Genomic DNA, 17,978 nt, shown 5'->3' with positions numbered 1-17,978 from the left:
ACTACACTATCAGCCCGTCGCACTCCTAAAAAAGGAGCGCCGGACGACAATATGGTGAGAATGACAAACATATAACAAAAAGATAAAGCATCTATCATGCATAATACAACCAATCACAGACATACACATATTTTACCCATAAAAAGGCCCACAAAGTGAGCTGTAAAAAATAGTTGGGTGGTATCTGCGAATAGTAAGTACCGATCTTTATGGCATAACACACTTAAATTAAACCAACAGCCCGTCGCTCCTCTAAATAAGAGGGCCGGACCACCAAGCAGTGAGAATGAAAAAAAAAATGACATCTTTTAAAGTTTTAAACTTTCTCCTCAAAAACCTATGACAGTGATGGCTAACCTTGGCACTCCAACTGTCCAAAAACTACAAATCCCACCATGCCTCTGCCTCCCCGAGTTACGCTTAGAGCTGTCAGAGCATTGCAATGCCTGATGGGACAATAAGTTTTACCACAGCTGTAGTGTCAACTTTAGCCATCACTGACCTATGGCCTCCTCCTCCCCAATAGCCATAGCCATTCCTCTACTTAGTCAATGGTTCTTGGTTCTTGCGACTGTATGTAACGCCTTATGGCATCACACACTAAAAAGAAAGAAGTAAAACTACACTATCAGCCCATCGCACTCCTAAAAAAAGGAGCACGGGACCACAATATGGTGAGAATGACAAACATATAACAAAAAGATAAACCATCTAACATGTATAATACAAACAATCACAGACATACACATATTTTACACATAAAAAGGCCCACAAAGTGAGCTGTAAAAAATAGTTGGGTGGTATCTGCAATTAGAAAGTATCGATCTTTATGGCATCACACACTGAAATTAAACCATCAGCCGTTGCTCCTCTAAATAAGAGGGCCGGACCACCAAGCAGTGAGTATGACAAACATAAAACAAAAAAAGACATCTTTTAAAGTTTTAAACTTTCTCTTCCACAACCTACGGCAGTGATGGCTAACCTTGGCACTCCAACTGTCCAAAAACTACAAATCCCATCATGCCTCTGCCTCCCCGAGTTATGCTTAGAGCTGTCAGAGCATTGCAATGCCTGACGGGACTTTTAGTTTTACCACAACTGGAGTGCCAAGGTTAGCCATCACTGACCCATAGCCTCCTCCTTCCCAATAGCCATAGCCATTTCTCTCCTAAGTCAATGGTTCTTGCGACTGTATGTAACGCCTTATGGCATCACACACTAAAAAAAAACAAGTAATACTACACTATCAGCCCGTCGCACTTCTAAAAAAGGAGCGCCGGACCACAATATGGTGAGAATGACAAACATATAACAAAAAGATAAAGCATCTAACATGCATAATACAAACCATCACAGACATACACATATTTTACACATAAAAAGGCCCACAAAGTGAGCTGTAAAAAATAGTTGGGTGGTATCTGTGAATAGAAAGTACCGATCTTTATGGCATCACACACTGAAATTAAACCATCAGCCTGTCGCTCCTCTAAATAAGTGGGCCGGACCACCAAGCAGTGAGTATGACAAACATAAAACAAAAAAAGACATCTTTTAAAGTTTTAAACTTTCTCTTCCACAACCTACGGCAGTGATGGCTAACCTTGGCACTTGTCCAAAAACTTGGCCAACTGTCCAAAAACTACAAATCCCATCATGCCTCTGCCTCCCCGAGTTATGCTTAGAGCTGTCAGAGCATTGCAATGCCTGACGGGACTTTTAGTTTTACCACAGCTGGAATGCCAAGGTTAGCCATCACTGACCAATGGTCTCCTCCTCCCCAATAGCCATAGCCATTCCTCTCCTAAGTCAATGGTTCTTGCGACTGTATGTAACGCCTTATGGCATCACACACTAAAAAGAAACAAGTAAAACTACACTATCAGCCCGTCGCACTCCTAAAAAAGGAGCGCCGGACCACAATATGGTGAGAATGACAAACATATAACAAAAAGATAAAGCATCTAACATGCATAATACAACCAATCACAGACATACACATATTTTACCCATAAAAAGGCCCACAAAGTGAGCTGTAAAAAATAGTTGGGTGGTATCTGCGAATAGAAAGTATCGATCTTTATGGCATCACACACTGAAATTAAACCATCAGCCCGTTGCTCCTCTAAATAAGAGGGCCGGACCACCAAGCAGTGAGAATGGAAAAAAAAAATGACATCTTTTAAAGTTTTAAACTTTCTCCTCCACAACCTATGGCAGTGATGGCTAACCTTGGCACTCCAACTGTCTAAAAACTACAAATCCCATCATGCCTCTGCCTCCCCGAGTTACGCTTAGAGCTGTCAGAGCATTGCAATGCCTGATGGGACAATAAGTTTTACCACAGCTGGAGTGTCAAGGTTAGCCATCACTGACCTATGGCCCCCTCCTCCCCAATAGCCATAGCCATTCCTCTCCTAAGTCAATGGTTCTTGCGACTGTATGTAACGCCTTATGGCATCACACACTAAAAAGAAAGAAGTAAAACTACACTATCAGCCCGTCGCACTCCTAAAAAAGGAGCGCCGGACCACAATATGGTGAGAATGACAAACATATAACAAAAAGATAAAGCATCTATCATGCATAATACAACCAATCACAGACATACACATATTTTACCCATAAAAAGGCCCACAAAGTGAGCTGTAAAAAATAGTTGGGTGGTATCTGCGAATAGTAAGTACCGATCTTTATGGCATAACACACTTAAATTAAACCAACAGCCCGTCGCTCCTCTAAATAAGAGGGCCGGACCACCAAGCAGTGAGAATGAAAAAAAAAATGACATCTTTTAAAGTTTTAAACTTTCTCCTCAACAACCTATGACAGTGATGGCTAACCTTGGCACTCCAACTGTCCAAAAACTACAAATCCCATCATGCCTCTGCCTCCCCGAGTTACGCTTAGAGCTGTCAGAGCATTGCAATGCCTGATGGGACAATAAGTTTTACCACAGCTGTAGTGTCAACTTTAGCCATCACTGACCTATGGCCTCCTCCTCCCCAATAGCCATAGCCATTCCTCTACTTAGTCAATGGTTCTTGCGACTGTATGTAACGCCTTATGGCATCACACACTAAAAAGAAAGAAGTAAAACTACACTATCAGCCCATCGCACTCCTAAAAAAAGGAGCACGGGACCACAATATGGTGAGAATGACAAACATATAACAAAAAGATAAACCATCTAACATGCATAATACAAACAATCACAGACATACACATATTTTACACATAAAAAGGCCCACAAAGTGAGCTGTAAAAAATAGTTGGGTGGTATCTGCAATTAGAAAGTATCGATCTTTATGGCATCACACACTGAAATTAAACCATCAGCCCGTTGCTCCTCTAAATAAGAGGGCCGGACCACCAAGCAGTGAGTATGACAAACATAAAACAAAAAAAGACATCTTTTAAAGTTTTAAACTTTCTCTTCCACAACCTACGGCAGTGATGGCTAACCTTGGCACTCCAACTGTCCAAAAACTACAAATCCCATCATGCCTCTGCCTCCCCGAGTTATGATTAGAGCTGTCAGAGCATTGCAATGCCTGACGGGACTTTTAGTTTTACCACAACTGGAGTGCCAAGGTTAGCCATCACTGACCCATAGCCTCCTCCTTCCCAATAGCCATAGCCATTTCTCTCCTAAGTCAATGGTTCTTGCGACTGTATGTAACGCCTTATGGCATCACACACTAAAAAAAAACAAGTAATACTACACTATCAGCCCGTCGCACTCCTAAAAAAGGAGCGCCGGACCACAATATGGTGAGAATGACAAACATATAACAAAAAGATAAAGCATCTAACATGCATAATACAAACAATCACAGACATACACATATTTTACACATAAAAAGGCCCACAAAGTGAGCTGTAAAAAATAGTTGGGTGGTATCTGTGAATAGAAAGTACAGATCTTTATGGCATCACACACTGAAATTAAACCATCAGCCTGTCGCTCCTCTAAAAAAGTGGGCCGGACCACCAAGCAGTTAGTATGACAAACATAAAACAAAAAAAGACATCTTTTAAAGTTTTAAACTTTCTCCTCCACAACCTACGGCAGTGATGGCTAACCTTGGCACTCCAACTGTCCAAAAACTACAAATCCCATCATGCCTCTGCCTCCCCGAGTTATGCTTAGAGCTGTCAGAGCATTGCAATGCCTGACGGGACTTTTAGTTTTACCACAGCTGGAGTGCCAAGGTTACCCATCACTGACCAATGGTCTCCTCCTCCCCAATAGCCATAGCCATTCCTCTCCTAAGTCAATGGTTCTTGCGACTGTATGTAACGCCTTATGGCATCACACACTAAAAAAAAACAAGTAATACTACACTATCAGCCCGTCGCACTCCTAAAAAAGGAGCGCCGGACCACAATATGGTGAGAATGACAAACATATAACAAAAAGATAAAGCATCTAACATGCATAATACAACCAATCACAGACATACACATATTTTACCCATAAAAAGGCCCACAAAGTGAGCTGTAAAAAATAGTTGGGTGGTATCTGCGAATAGAAAGTATCGATCTTTATGGCATCACACACTGAAATTAAACCATCAGCCCGTTGCTCCTCTAAATAAGAGGGCCGGACCACCAAGCAGTGAGAATGGAAAAAAAAATGACATCTTTTAAAGTTTTAAACTTTCTCCTCCACAACCTATGGCAGTGATGGCTAACCTTGGCACTCCAACTGTCTAAAAACTACAAATCCCATCATGCCTCTGCCTCCCCGAGTTACGCTTAGAGCTGTCAGAGCATTGCAATGCCTGATGGGACAATAAGTTTTACCACAGCTGGAGTGTCAAGGTTAGCCATCACTGACCTATGGCCCCCTCCTCCCCAATAGCCATAGCCATTCCTCTCCTAAGTCAATGGTTCTTGCGACTGTATGTAACGCCTTATGGCATCACACACTAAAAAGAAACAAGTAAAACTACACTATCAGCCCGTCGCACTCCTAAAAAAGGAGCGCCGGACCACAATATGGTGAGAATGACAAACATATAACAAAAAGATAAAGCATCTATCATGCATAATACAACCAATCACAGACATACACATATTTTACCCATAAAAAGGCCCACAAAGTGAGCTGTAAAAAATAGTTGGGTGGTATCTGCGAATAGTAAGTACCGATCTTTATGGCATAAAACACTTAAATTAAACCAACAGCCCGTCGCTCCTCTAAATAAGAGGGCCGGACCACCAAGCAGTGAGAATGAAAAAAAAATGACATCTTTTAAAGTTTTAAACTTTCTCCTCAACAACCTATGACAGTGATGGCTAACCTTGGCACTCCAACTGTCCAAAAACTACAAATCCCATCATGCCTCTGCCTCCCCGAGTTACGCTTAGAGCTGTCAGAGCATTGCAATGCCTGATGGGACAATAAGTTTTACCACAGCTGTAGTGTCAACTTTAGCCATCACTGACCTATGGCCTCCTCCTCCCCAATAGCCATAGCCATTCCTCTACTTAGTCAATGGTTCTTGCGACTGTATGTAACGCCTTATGGCATCACACACTAAAAAGAAAGAAGTAAAACTACACTATCAGCCCATCGCACTCCTAAAAAAAGGAGCACGGGACCACAATATGGTGAGAATGACAAACATATAACAAAAAGATAAACCATCTAACATGCATAATACAAACAATCACAGACATACACATATTTTACACATAAAAAGGCCCACAAAGTGAGCTGTAAAAAATAGTTGGGTGGTATCTGCAATTAGAAAGTATCGATCTTTATGGCATCACACACTGAAATTAAACCATCAGCCCGTTGCTCCTCTAAATAAAAGGGCCGGACCACCAAGCAGTGAGTATGACAAACATAAAACAAAAAAAGACATCTTTTAAAGTTTTAAACTTTCTCCTCCACAACCTACGGCAGTGATGGCTAACCTTGGCACTCCAACTGTCCAAAAACTACAAATCCCATCATGCCTCTGCCTCCCCGAGTTATGCTTAGAGCTGTCAGAGCATTGCAATGCCTAACGGGACTTTTAGTTTTACCACAACTGGAGTGCCAAGGATAGCCATCACTGACCCATAGCCTCCTCCTTCCCAATAGCCATAGCCATTTTTCTCCTAAGTCAATGGTTCTTGCGACTGTATGTAACGCCTTATGGCATCACACACTAAAAAAAAACAAGTAATACTACACTATCAGCCCGTCGCACTCCTAAAAAAGGAGCGCCGGACCACAATATGTTGAGAATGACAAACATATAACAAAAAGATAAAGCATCTAACATGCATAATACAAACAATCACAGACATACACATATTTTACACATAAAAAGGCCCACAAAGTGAGCTGTAAAAAATAGTTGGGTAGTATCTGTGAATAGAAAGTACAGATCTTTATGGCATCACACACTGAAATTAAACCATCAGCCTGTCGCTCCTCTAAATAAGTGGGCCGGACCACCAAGCAGTGAGTATGACAAACATAAAACAAAAAAAGACATCTTTTAAAGTTTTAAACTTTCTCCTCCACAACCTACGGCAGTGATGGCTAACCTTGGCACTCCAACTGTCCAAAAACTACAAATCCCATCATGCCTCTGCCTCCCCGAGTTATGCTTAGAGCTGTCAGAGCATTGCAATGCCTGACGGGACTTTTAGTTTTACCACAGCTGGAGTGCCAAGGTTACCCATCACTGACCAATGGTCTCCTCCTCCCCAATAGCCATAGCCATTCCTCTCCTAAGTCAATGGTTCTTGCGACTGTATGTAACGCCTTATGGCATCACACACTAAAAAAAAAAACAAGTAATACTACACTATCCCCCCCAGCTCTCTACCATTCCAGACCCTGCACTCTGGGTTAAACATGGCATAAAAATTCTAAAAGACATAGCCCCCAACGGAACCCTATTGACATTTTTGGAGTTACAACAATTATATGGCCTCCGTAATCATATGAGCTTCAGATTCCTACAACTTTCACACGCATTCAACTCACAATTTGGTAGGGAGAGCCTGCGACTAGAGTCAGATCCACTTGAAGCCCTCCTTATAATAGAGAGATTAGCCAAACCATTATCAGCTATTTATGCAGAAATCCTTATCCAATTGGGCCACAATACGAGTAAAATATATAGACAATGGGTCAATGACCTAGGAGAAATAGAGGAAGAGGAATGGGAGGAGGCGGTGGGCAGGGGGGCGAGGGTCTTGATCTCATCCAGGGACAGATTAATCCAACTAAAATACCTTCACAAAGTCTATTTTACTCCTAGCAGACTGCATAAAATCAATGGTTCCCATCCCGACACCTGCACTAGATGCGGAACAACAGAGGGAAACTTCCTTCACATGTTCTGGACCTGTCCAGCGCTGGCCAGATACTGGGATCAAATTGAAAAGACCATAGAAAATGTATTAGACACACCCTTCAAGTTTGAGCCAAAAATGGCTATGCTGGGTATTTTTAAAAAAGACAGTTATGGTAAACATAAACAAGCAATGATCTTTACACTATGTCACACTGCCAGAAAGATTATATTATCTCACTGGAACCAGGCTACCGTACCCACTAAAGCAGAATGGATTAATACAGTTAATAAATCTCTTCCTTTATGTAAAATGACCTATAAAAGCCGGAATTGCTCCAAAAAATTTGACTATATATGGTCTGGGTGGTGCTATAAATATTGCGGTGCAGTGCTGTCTGACATCTAACAATGTATATTAGGCAAGCTATTATAGTACACACTCCACTCTACGTGAGTCTGTCGTATAGTAGAAACTAACTACTTCTGGACCAGCCTCCCTATTATCTATAGAGATACACATCAGACTAAAAGTCAACGGGTAGATGAGACCTATGCGAAGACATTGTGAATGCTATCTTTATGTATAAATAAGCCCTGGCATGGCATACATTATTAATTTCTTTTATACTACTGCAAGTGCTGATTTGATATTCAAAAAGATGCTCTTTTATGTACTGTGAGACTATCTTATAAAGCATGAGATATGCCACTGATGTTTGATGTAGGTTGACTATGCTACATTTTATATCACGTGTAACAGGACTATGATCTTTCTACCTTTCTTTTTTTCCTTCCTTTCTTTCCGCTTCCCTTGAGGTCTTACTTGAGGGGAGCCTCTACTCTTTCCTTAATCTTCCTTCTCAGGAATATACTAACTTACCCATAAGGTTATGTTTTAATATGTTAAACTGTTGAAACGTTGAAATGTTTTTCAATGTTGTATTTCACATGCAAACAAAAATACAATAAAAATTTTACCTGTTAAAAAAAAATACTACACTATCAGCCCGTCGCACTCCTAAAAAAGGAGCGCCGGACCACAATATGGTGAGAATGACAAACATATAACAAAAAGATAAAGCATCTAACATGCATAATACAACCAATCACAGACATACACATTTTACCCATAAAAAGGCCCACAAAGTGAGCTGTAAAAAATAGTTGGGTGGTACCTGCGAATAGAAAGTATCGATCTTTATGGCATCACACACTGAAATTAAACCATCAGCCTGTTGCTTCTCTAAATAAGAGGGCCGGACCACCAAGCAGTGAGAATGAAAAAAAAAAATGACATCTTTTAAAGTTTTAAACTTTCTCTTCCACAACCTACGGCAGTGATGGCTAACCTTGGCACTCCAACTGTCCAAAAACTACAAATCCCATCATGCCTCTGCCTCCCCGAGTTATGCTTAGAGCTGTCAGAGCATTGCAATGCCTGACGGGACTTTTAGTTTTACCACAACTGGAGTGCCAAGGTTAGCCATCACTGACCCATAGCCTCCTCCTTCCCAATAGCCATAGCCATTTCTCTCCTAAGTCAATGGTTCTTGCGACTGTATGTAACGCCTTATGGCATCACACACTAAAAAAAACAAGTAATACTACACTATCAGCCCGTCGCACTCCTAAAAAAGGAGCGCCGGACCACAATATGGTGAGAATGACAAACATATAACAAAAAGATAAAGCATCTAACATGCATAATACAAACAATCACAGACATACACATATTTTACACATAAAAAGGCCCACAAAGTGAGCTGTAAAAAATAGTTGGGTGGTATCTGTGAATAGAAAGTACCGATCTTTATGGCATCACACACTGAAATTAAACCATCAGCCTGTCGCTCCTCTAAATAAGTGGGCCGGACCACCAAGCAGTGAGTATGACAAACATAAAACAAAAAAAGACATCTTTTAAAGTTTTAAACTTTCTCTTCCACAACCTACGGCAGTGATGGCTAACCTTGGCACTTGTCCAAAAACTTGGCCAACTGTCCAAAAACTACAAATCCCATCATGCCTCTGCCTCCCCGAGTTATGCTTAGAGCTGTCAGAGCATTGCAATGCCTGACGGGACTTTTCGTTTTACCACAGCTGGAATGCCAAGGTTAGCCATCACTGACCAATGGTCTCCTCCTCCCCAATAGCCATAGCCATTCCTCTCCTAAGTCAATGGTTCTTGCGACTGTATGTAACGCCTTATGGCATCACACACTAAAAAGAAACAAGTAAAACTACACTATCAGCCCGTCGCACTCCTAAAAAAGAAGCGCCGGACCACAATATGGTGAGAATGACAAACATATAACAAAAAGATAAAGCATCTAACATGCATAATACAAACAATCACAGACATACACATATTTTACCCATAAAAAGGCCCACAAAGTGAGCTGTAAAAAATAGTTGGGTGGTATCTGCGAATAGAAAGTATCGATCTTTATGGCATCACACACTGAAATTAAACCATCAGCCCGTTGCTCCTCTAAATAAGAGGGCCGGACCACCAAGCAGTGAGAATGGAAAAAAAAATGACATCTTTTAAAGTTTTAAACTTTCTCCTCCACAACCTATGGCAGTGATGGCTAACCTTGGCACTCCAACTGTCTAAAAACTACAAATCCCATCATGCCTCTGCCTCCCCGAGTTACGCTTAGAGCTGTCAGAGCATTGCAATGCCTGATGGGACAATAAGTTTTACCACAGCTGGAGTGTCAAGGTTAGCCATCACTGACCTATGGCCCCCTCCTCCCCAATAGCCATAGCCATTCCTCTCCTAAGTCAATGGTTCTTGCGACTGTATGTAACGCCTTATGGCATCACACACTAAAAAGAAACAAGTAAAACTACACTATCAGCCCGTCGCACTCCTAAAAAAGGAGCGCCGGACCACAATATGGTGAGAATGACAAACATATAACAAAAAGATAAAGCATCTATCATGCATAATACAACCAATCACAGACATACACATATTTTACCCATAAAAAGGCCCACAAAGTGAGCTGTAAAAAATAGTTGGGTGGTATCTGCGAATAGTAAGTACCGATCTTTATGGCATAACACACTTAAATTAAACCAACAGCCCGTCGCTCCTCTAAATAAGAGGGCCGGACCACCAAGCAGTGAAAATAAAAAAAAAATGACATCTTTTAAAGTTTTAAACTTTCTCCTCAACAACCTATGACAGTGATGGCTAACCTTGGCACTCCAACTGTCCAAAACTACAAATCCCATCATGCCTCTGCCTCCCCGAGTTACGCTTAAAGCTGTCAGAGCATTGCAATGCCTGATGGGACAATAAGTTTTACCACAGCTGTAGTGTCAACTTTAGCCATCACTGACCTATGGCCTCCTCCTCCCCAATAGCCATAGCCATTCCTCTACTTAGTCAATGGTTCTTGCGACTGTATGTAACGCCTTATGGCATCACACACTAAAAAGAAAGAAGTAAAACTACACTATCAGCCCATCGCACTCCTAAAAAAAGGAGCACAGGACCACAATATGGTGAGAATGACAAACATATAACAAAAAGATAAACCATCTAACATGCATAATACAAACAATCACAGACATACACATATTTTACACATAAAAAGGCCCACAAAGTGAGCTGTAAAAAATAGTTGGGTGGTATCTGCAATTAGAAAGTATCGATCTTTATGGCATCACACACTGAAATTAAACCATCAGCCCGTTGCTCCTCTAAATAAGAGGGCCGGACCACCAAGCAGTGAGTATGACAAACATAAAACAAAAAAAGACATCTTTTAAAGTTTTAAACTTTCTCTTCCACAACCTACGGCAGTGATGGCTAACCTTGGCACTCCAACTGTCCAAAAACTACAAATCCCATCATGCCTCTGCCTCCCCGAGTTATGCTTAGAGCTGTCAGAGCATTGCAATGCCTGACGGGACTTTTAGTTTTACCACAACTGGAGTGCCAAGGTTAGCCATCACTGACCCATAGCCTCCTCCTTCCCAATAGCCATAGCCATTTCTCTCCTAAGTCAATGGTTCTTGCGACTGTATGTAACGCCTTATGGCATCACACACTAAAAAAAAACAAGTAATACTACACTATCAGCCCGTCGCACTCCTAAAAAAGGAGCGCCGGACCACAATATGGTGAGAATGACAAACATATAACAAAAAGATAAAGCATCTAACATGCATAATACAAACAATCACAGACATACACATATTTTACACATAAAAAGGCCCACAAAGTGAGCTGTAAAAAATAGTTGGGTGGTATCTGTGAATAGAAAGTACAGATCTTTATGGCATCACACACTGAAATTAAACCATCAGCCTGTCGCTCCTCTAAATAAGTGGGCCGGACCACCAAGCAGTGAGTATGACAAACATAAAACAAAAAAAGACATCTTTTAAAGTTTTAAACTTTCTCCTCCACAACCTACGGCAGTGATGGCTAACCTTGGCACTCCAACTGTCCAAAAACTACAAATCCCATCATGCCTCTGCCTCCCCGAGTTACGCTTAGAGCTGTCAGAGCATTGCAATGCCTGACGGGACTTTTAGTTTTACCACAGCTGGAGTGCCAAGGTTAGCCATCACTGACCAATGGTCTCCTCCTCCCCAATAGCCATAGCCATTCCTCTCCTAAGTCACTGGTTCTTGCGAATGTATGTAACGCCTTATGGCATCACACACTAAAAAAAAACAAGTAATACTACACTATCAGCCCGTTGCACTCCTAAAAAAGGAGAGCCGGACCACAATATGGTGAGAATGACAAACATAACAAAAAGATAAAGCATCTAACATGCATAATACAACCAATCACAGACATACACATATTTTACCCATAAAAAGGCCCACAAAGTGAGCTGTAAAAAATAGTTGGGTGGTATCTGCGAATAGTAAGTACCGATCTTTATGGCATAACACACTTAAATTAAACCATCAGCCCGTCGCTCCTCTAAATAAGAGGGCCGGACCACCAAGCAGTGAGTATGAAAAAAAAAAAAAAAGACATCTTTTAAAGTTTTAAACTTTCTCCTCCACAACCTACGGCAGTGATGGCTAACCTTGGCACTCCAACTGTCCAAAAGCTACAAATCCCATCATGCCTCTGCCTCCCCGAGTTATACTTAGAGCTGTCAGAGCATTGCTATGCCTGACGGGACTTTTAGTTTTACCACAGCTGGAGTGCCAAGGTTAGCCATCCCTGACCAATGGTCTCCTCCTCCCCAATAGCCATAGCCATTCCTCTCCTAAGTCAATGGTTCTTGCGACTGTATGTAACGCCTTATGGCATCACACACTAAAAAGAAACAAGTAAAACTACACTATCAGCCCGTCGCACTCCTAAAAAAGGAGCGCCGGACCACAATATGGTGAGAATGACAAACATATAACAAAAAGATAAAGCATCTATCATGCATAATAAAACCAATCACAGACATACACATATTTTACCCATAAAAAGGCCCACAAAGTGAGCTGTAAAAAATAGTTGGGTGGTATCTGTGAATAGAAAGTACCGATCTTTATGGCATCACACACTGAAATTAAACCATCAGCCCGTTGCTCCTCTAAATAAGAGGGCCGGACCACCAAGCAGTGAGTATGAAAAAAAAAAAAAGACATCTTTAAAGTTTTAAACTTTCTCTTCCACAACCTACGGCAGTGATGGCTAACCTTGGCACTCCAACTGTCCAAAAATTACAAATCCCATCATGCCTCTGCCTCCCCGAGTTATGCTTAGAGCTGTCAGAGCATTGCAATGCCTGACGGGACTTTTAGTTTTACCACAACTGGAGTGCCAAGGTTAGCCATCACTGACCCATAGCCTTCTCCTTCCCAATAGCCATAGCAATTTCTCTCCTAAGTCGATGGTTCTTGCGACTGTATGTAACGCCTTATGGCATCACACACTAAAAAAAAACAAGTAATACTACACTATCAGCCCGTCGCACGCCTAAAAAAGGAGCGCCGGACCACAATATGGTGAGAATGACAAACATATAACAAAAAGATAAAGCATCCAACATGCATAATACAAACAATCACAGACATACACATATTTTACCCATAAAAAGGCCCACAAAGTGAGCTGTAAAAAATAGTTGGGTGGTACCTGCGAATAGAAAGTATCGATCTTTATGGCATCACACACTGAAATTAAACCATCAGCCTGTTGCTCCTCTAAATAAGTGGGCCGGACCACCAAGCAGTGAGAATGAAAAAAAATGACATCTTTTAAAGTTTTTAACTTTCTCCTCCACAACCTATGGCAGTGATGGCTAACCTTGGCACTCCAACTGTCCAAAAACTACAAATCCCATCATGCCTCTGCCTCCCCGAGTTACGCTTAGAGCTGTCAGAGCATTGCAATGCCTGATGGGACAATAAGTTTTACCACAGCTGGAGTGTCAAGGTTAGCCATCACTGACCTATGGCCCCCTCCTCCCCAATAGCCATAGCCATTCCTCTCCTAAGTCAATGGTTCTTGCGACTGTATGTAACGCCTTATGGCATCACACACTAAAAAGAAACAAGTAAAACTACACTATCAGCCCGTCGCACTCCTAAAAAAGGAGCGCCGGACCACGATATGGTTAGAATGACTAACATATAACAAAAAGATAAACCATTTAACATGCATAAGACAATCACAGACACACATTTTTTATACATAAAAAGGCCAACAAAGTGAGCTGTACAAAATAGTTGGGTGGTATCTGCGAATGGTAAGTACCAATCTTTATGGCATCACACACTGAAATTAAACCATCAGCCCGTTGCTCCTCTAAATAAGAGGGCCGGACCACCAAGCAGTGAGAATGAAAAAAAAAATGACATCTTTTAAAGTTTTAAACTTTCTCCTCCACAACCTATGGCAGTGATGGCTAACCTTGGCACTCCAACTGTCCAAAAACTACAAATCCCATCATGCCTCTGCCTCCCCGAGTTACGCTTAGAGCTGTCAGAGCATTGCAATGCCTGATGGGACAATAAGTTTTACCACAGCTGGAGTGTCAAGGTTAGCCATCACTGACCTATGGCCCCCTCCTCCCCAATAGCCATAGCCATTCCTCTCCTAAGTCAATGGTTCTTGCGACTGTATGTAACGCCTTATGGCATCACACACTAAATAGAAAGAAGTAAAACTACACTATCAGTCCGTCGCACTCCTAAAAAAGGAGCGCCCGGACCACAATATGGTGAGAATGACAAACATATAACAAAAAGATAAAGCATCTAACATGCATAATACAACCAATCACAGACATACACATATTTTACCCATAAAAAGGCCCACAAAGTGAGCTGTAAAAAATAGTTGGGTGGTACCTGCGAATAGAAAGTATCGATCTTTATGGCATCACACACTGAAATTAAACCATCAGCCTGTTGCTCCTCTAAATAAGTGGGCCGGACCACCAAGCAGTGAGAATGAAAAAAATGACATCTTTTAAAGTTTTTAACTTTCTCCTCCACAACCTATGGCAGTGATGGCTAACCTTGGCACTCCAACTGTCCAAAAACTACAAATCCCATCATGCCTCTGCCTCCCCGAGTTACGCTTAGAGCTGTCAGAGCATTGCAATGCCTGATGGGACAATAAGTTTTACCACAGCTGGAGTGTCAAGGTTAGCCATCACTGACCTATGGCCCCCTCCTCCCCAATAGCCATAGCCATTCCTCTCCTAAGTCAATGGTTCTTGCGACTGTATGTAACGCCTTATGGCATCACACACTAAAAAGAAACAAGTAAAACTACACTATCAGCCCGTCGCACTCCTAAAAAAGGAGCGCCGGACCACGATATGGTTAGAATGACTAACATATAACAAAAAGATAAACCATTTAACATGCATAAGACAATCACAGACACACATTTTTTATACATAAAAAGGCCAACAAAGTGAGCTGTACAAAATAGTTGGGTGGTATCTGCGAATGGTAAGTACCAATCTTTATGGCATCACACACTGAAATTAAACCATCAGCCCGTTGCTCCTCTAAATAAGAGGGCCGGACCACCAAGCAGTGAGAATGAAAAAAAAAATGACATCTTTTAAAGTTTTAAACTTTCTCCTCCACAACCTATGGCAGTGATGGCTAACCTTGGCACTCCAACTGTCCAAAAACTACAAATCCCATCATGCCTCTGCCTCCCCGAGTTACGCTTAGAGCTGTCAGAGCATTGCAATGCCTGATGGGACAATAAGTTTTACCACAGCTGGAGTGTCAAGGTTAGCCATCACTGACCTATGGCCCCCTCCTCCCCAATAGCCATAGCCATTCCTCTCCTAAGTCAATGGTTCTTGCGACTGTATGTAACGCCTTATGGCATCACACACTAAAAAGAAACAAGTAAAACTACACTATCAGCCCGTCGCACTCCTAAAAAAGGAGCGCCGGACCACGATATGGTTAGAATGACTAACATATAACAAAAAGATAAACCATTTAACATGCATAAGACAAATCACAGACACACATTTTTTATACATAAAAAGGCCAACAAAGTGAGCTGTACAAAATAGTTGGGTGGTATCTGCGAATGGTAAGTACCAATCTTTATGGCATAACACACTTAAATTAAACCATCAGCCCGTTGCTCCTCTAAATAAGAGGGCCGGACCACCAAGCAGTGAGTATGAAAAAAAAAAAAAGACATCTTTTAAAGTTTTAAACTTTCTCTTCCACAACCTACGGCAGTGATGGCTAACCTTGGCACTCCAACTGTCCAAAAACTACAAATCCCATCATGCCTCTGCCTCCCCGAGATATGCTTAGAGCTGTCAGAGCATTGCAATGCCTAATGGGAGTTTTAATTTTACCACAGCTGGAGTGCCAAGGTTAGCCATCACTGACCCATAGCCTCCTCCTTCCCAATAGCCATAGCCATTTTTCTCCTAAGTCAATGGTTCTTGCGACTGTATGTAACGCCTTATGGCATCACACACTAAAAAAAAACAAGTAATACTACACTATCAGCCCGTCGCACTCCTAAAAAAGGAGCGCCGGACCACAATATGGTGAGAATGACAAACATATAACAAAAAGATAAAGCATCTAACATGCATAATACAACCAATCACAGACATACACATATTTTACCCATAAAAAGGCCCACAAAGTGAGCTGTAAAAAATAGTTGGGTGGTATCTGCGAATAGAAAGTATCGATCTTTATGGCATCACACACTGAAATTAAACCATCAGCCCGTTGCTCCTCTAAATAAGAGGGCCGGACCACCAAGCAGTGAGAATGGAAAAAAAAATGACATCTTTTAAAGTTTTAAACTTTCTCCTCCACAACCTATGGCAGTGATGGCTAACCTTGGCACTCCAACTGTCTAAAAACTACAAATCCCATCATGCCTCTGCCTCCCCGAGTTACGCTTAGAGCTGTCAGAGCATTGCAATGCCTGATGGGACAATAAGTTTTACCACAGCTGGAGTGTCAAGGTTAGCCATCACTGACCTATGGCCCCCTCCTCCCCAATAGCCATAGCCATTCCTCTCCTAAGTCAATGGTTCTTGCGACTGTATGTAACGCCTTATGGCATCACACACTAAAAAGAAACAAGTAAAACTACACTATCAGCCCGTCGCACTCCTAAAAAAGGAGCGCCGGACCACAATATGGTGAGAATGACAAACATATAACAAAAAGATAAAGCATCTATCATGCATAATACAACCAATCACAGACATACACATATTTTACCCATAAAAAGGCCCACAAAGTGAGCTGTAAAAAATAGTTGGGTGGTATCTGCGAATAGTAAGTACCGATCTTTATGGCATAACACACTTAAATTAAACCAACAGCCCGTCGCTCCTCTAAATAAGAGGGCCGGACCACCAAGCAGTGAGAATGAAAAAAAAATGACATCTTTTAAAGTTTTAAACTTTCTCCTCAACAACCTATGACAGTGATGGCTAACCTTGGCACTCCAACTGTCCAAAAACTACAAATCCCATCATGCCTCTGCCTCCCCGAGTTACGCTTAGAGCTGTCAGAGCATTGCAATGCCTGATGGGACAATAAGTTTTACCACAGCTGTAGTGTCAAGTTTAGCCATCACTGACCTATGGCCTCCTCCTCCCCAATAGCCATAGCCATTCCTCTACTTAGTCAATGGTTCTTGCGACTGTATGTAACGCCTTATGGCATCACACACTAAAAAGAAAGAAGTAAAACTACACTATCAGCCCATCGCACTCCTAAAAAAAGGAGCACGGGACCACAATATGGTGAGAATGACAAACATATAACAAAAAGATAAACCATCTAACATGCATATTACAAACAATCACAGACATACACATATTTTACACATAAAAAGGCCCACAAAGTGAGCTGTAAAAAATAGTTGGGTGGTATCTGCAATTAGAAAGTATCGATCTTTATGGCATCACACACTGAAATTAAACCATCAGCCCGTTGCTCCTCTAAATAAAAGGGCCGGACCACCAAGCAGTGAGTATGACAAACATAAAACAAAAAAAGACATCTTTTAAAGTTTTAAACTTTCTCTTCCACAACCTACGGCAGTGATGGCTAACCTTGGCACTCCAACTGTCCAAAAACTACAAATCCCATCATGCCTCTGCCTCCCCGAGTTATGCTTAGAGCTGTCAGAGCATTGCAATGCCTGACGGGACTTTT

Source organism: Hyperolius riggenbachi, chromosome 9 (genome assembly GCF_040937935.1).
Source record: "Hyperolius riggenbachi isolate aHypRig1 chromosome 9, aHypRig1.pri, whole genome shotgun sequence".
Classification (NCBI taxonomy): Eukaryota; Metazoa; Chordata; class Amphibia; order Anura; family Hyperoliidae; genus Hyperolius; species Hyperolius riggenbachi.
This window is presented reverse-complemented; position numbering follows the sequence as displayed.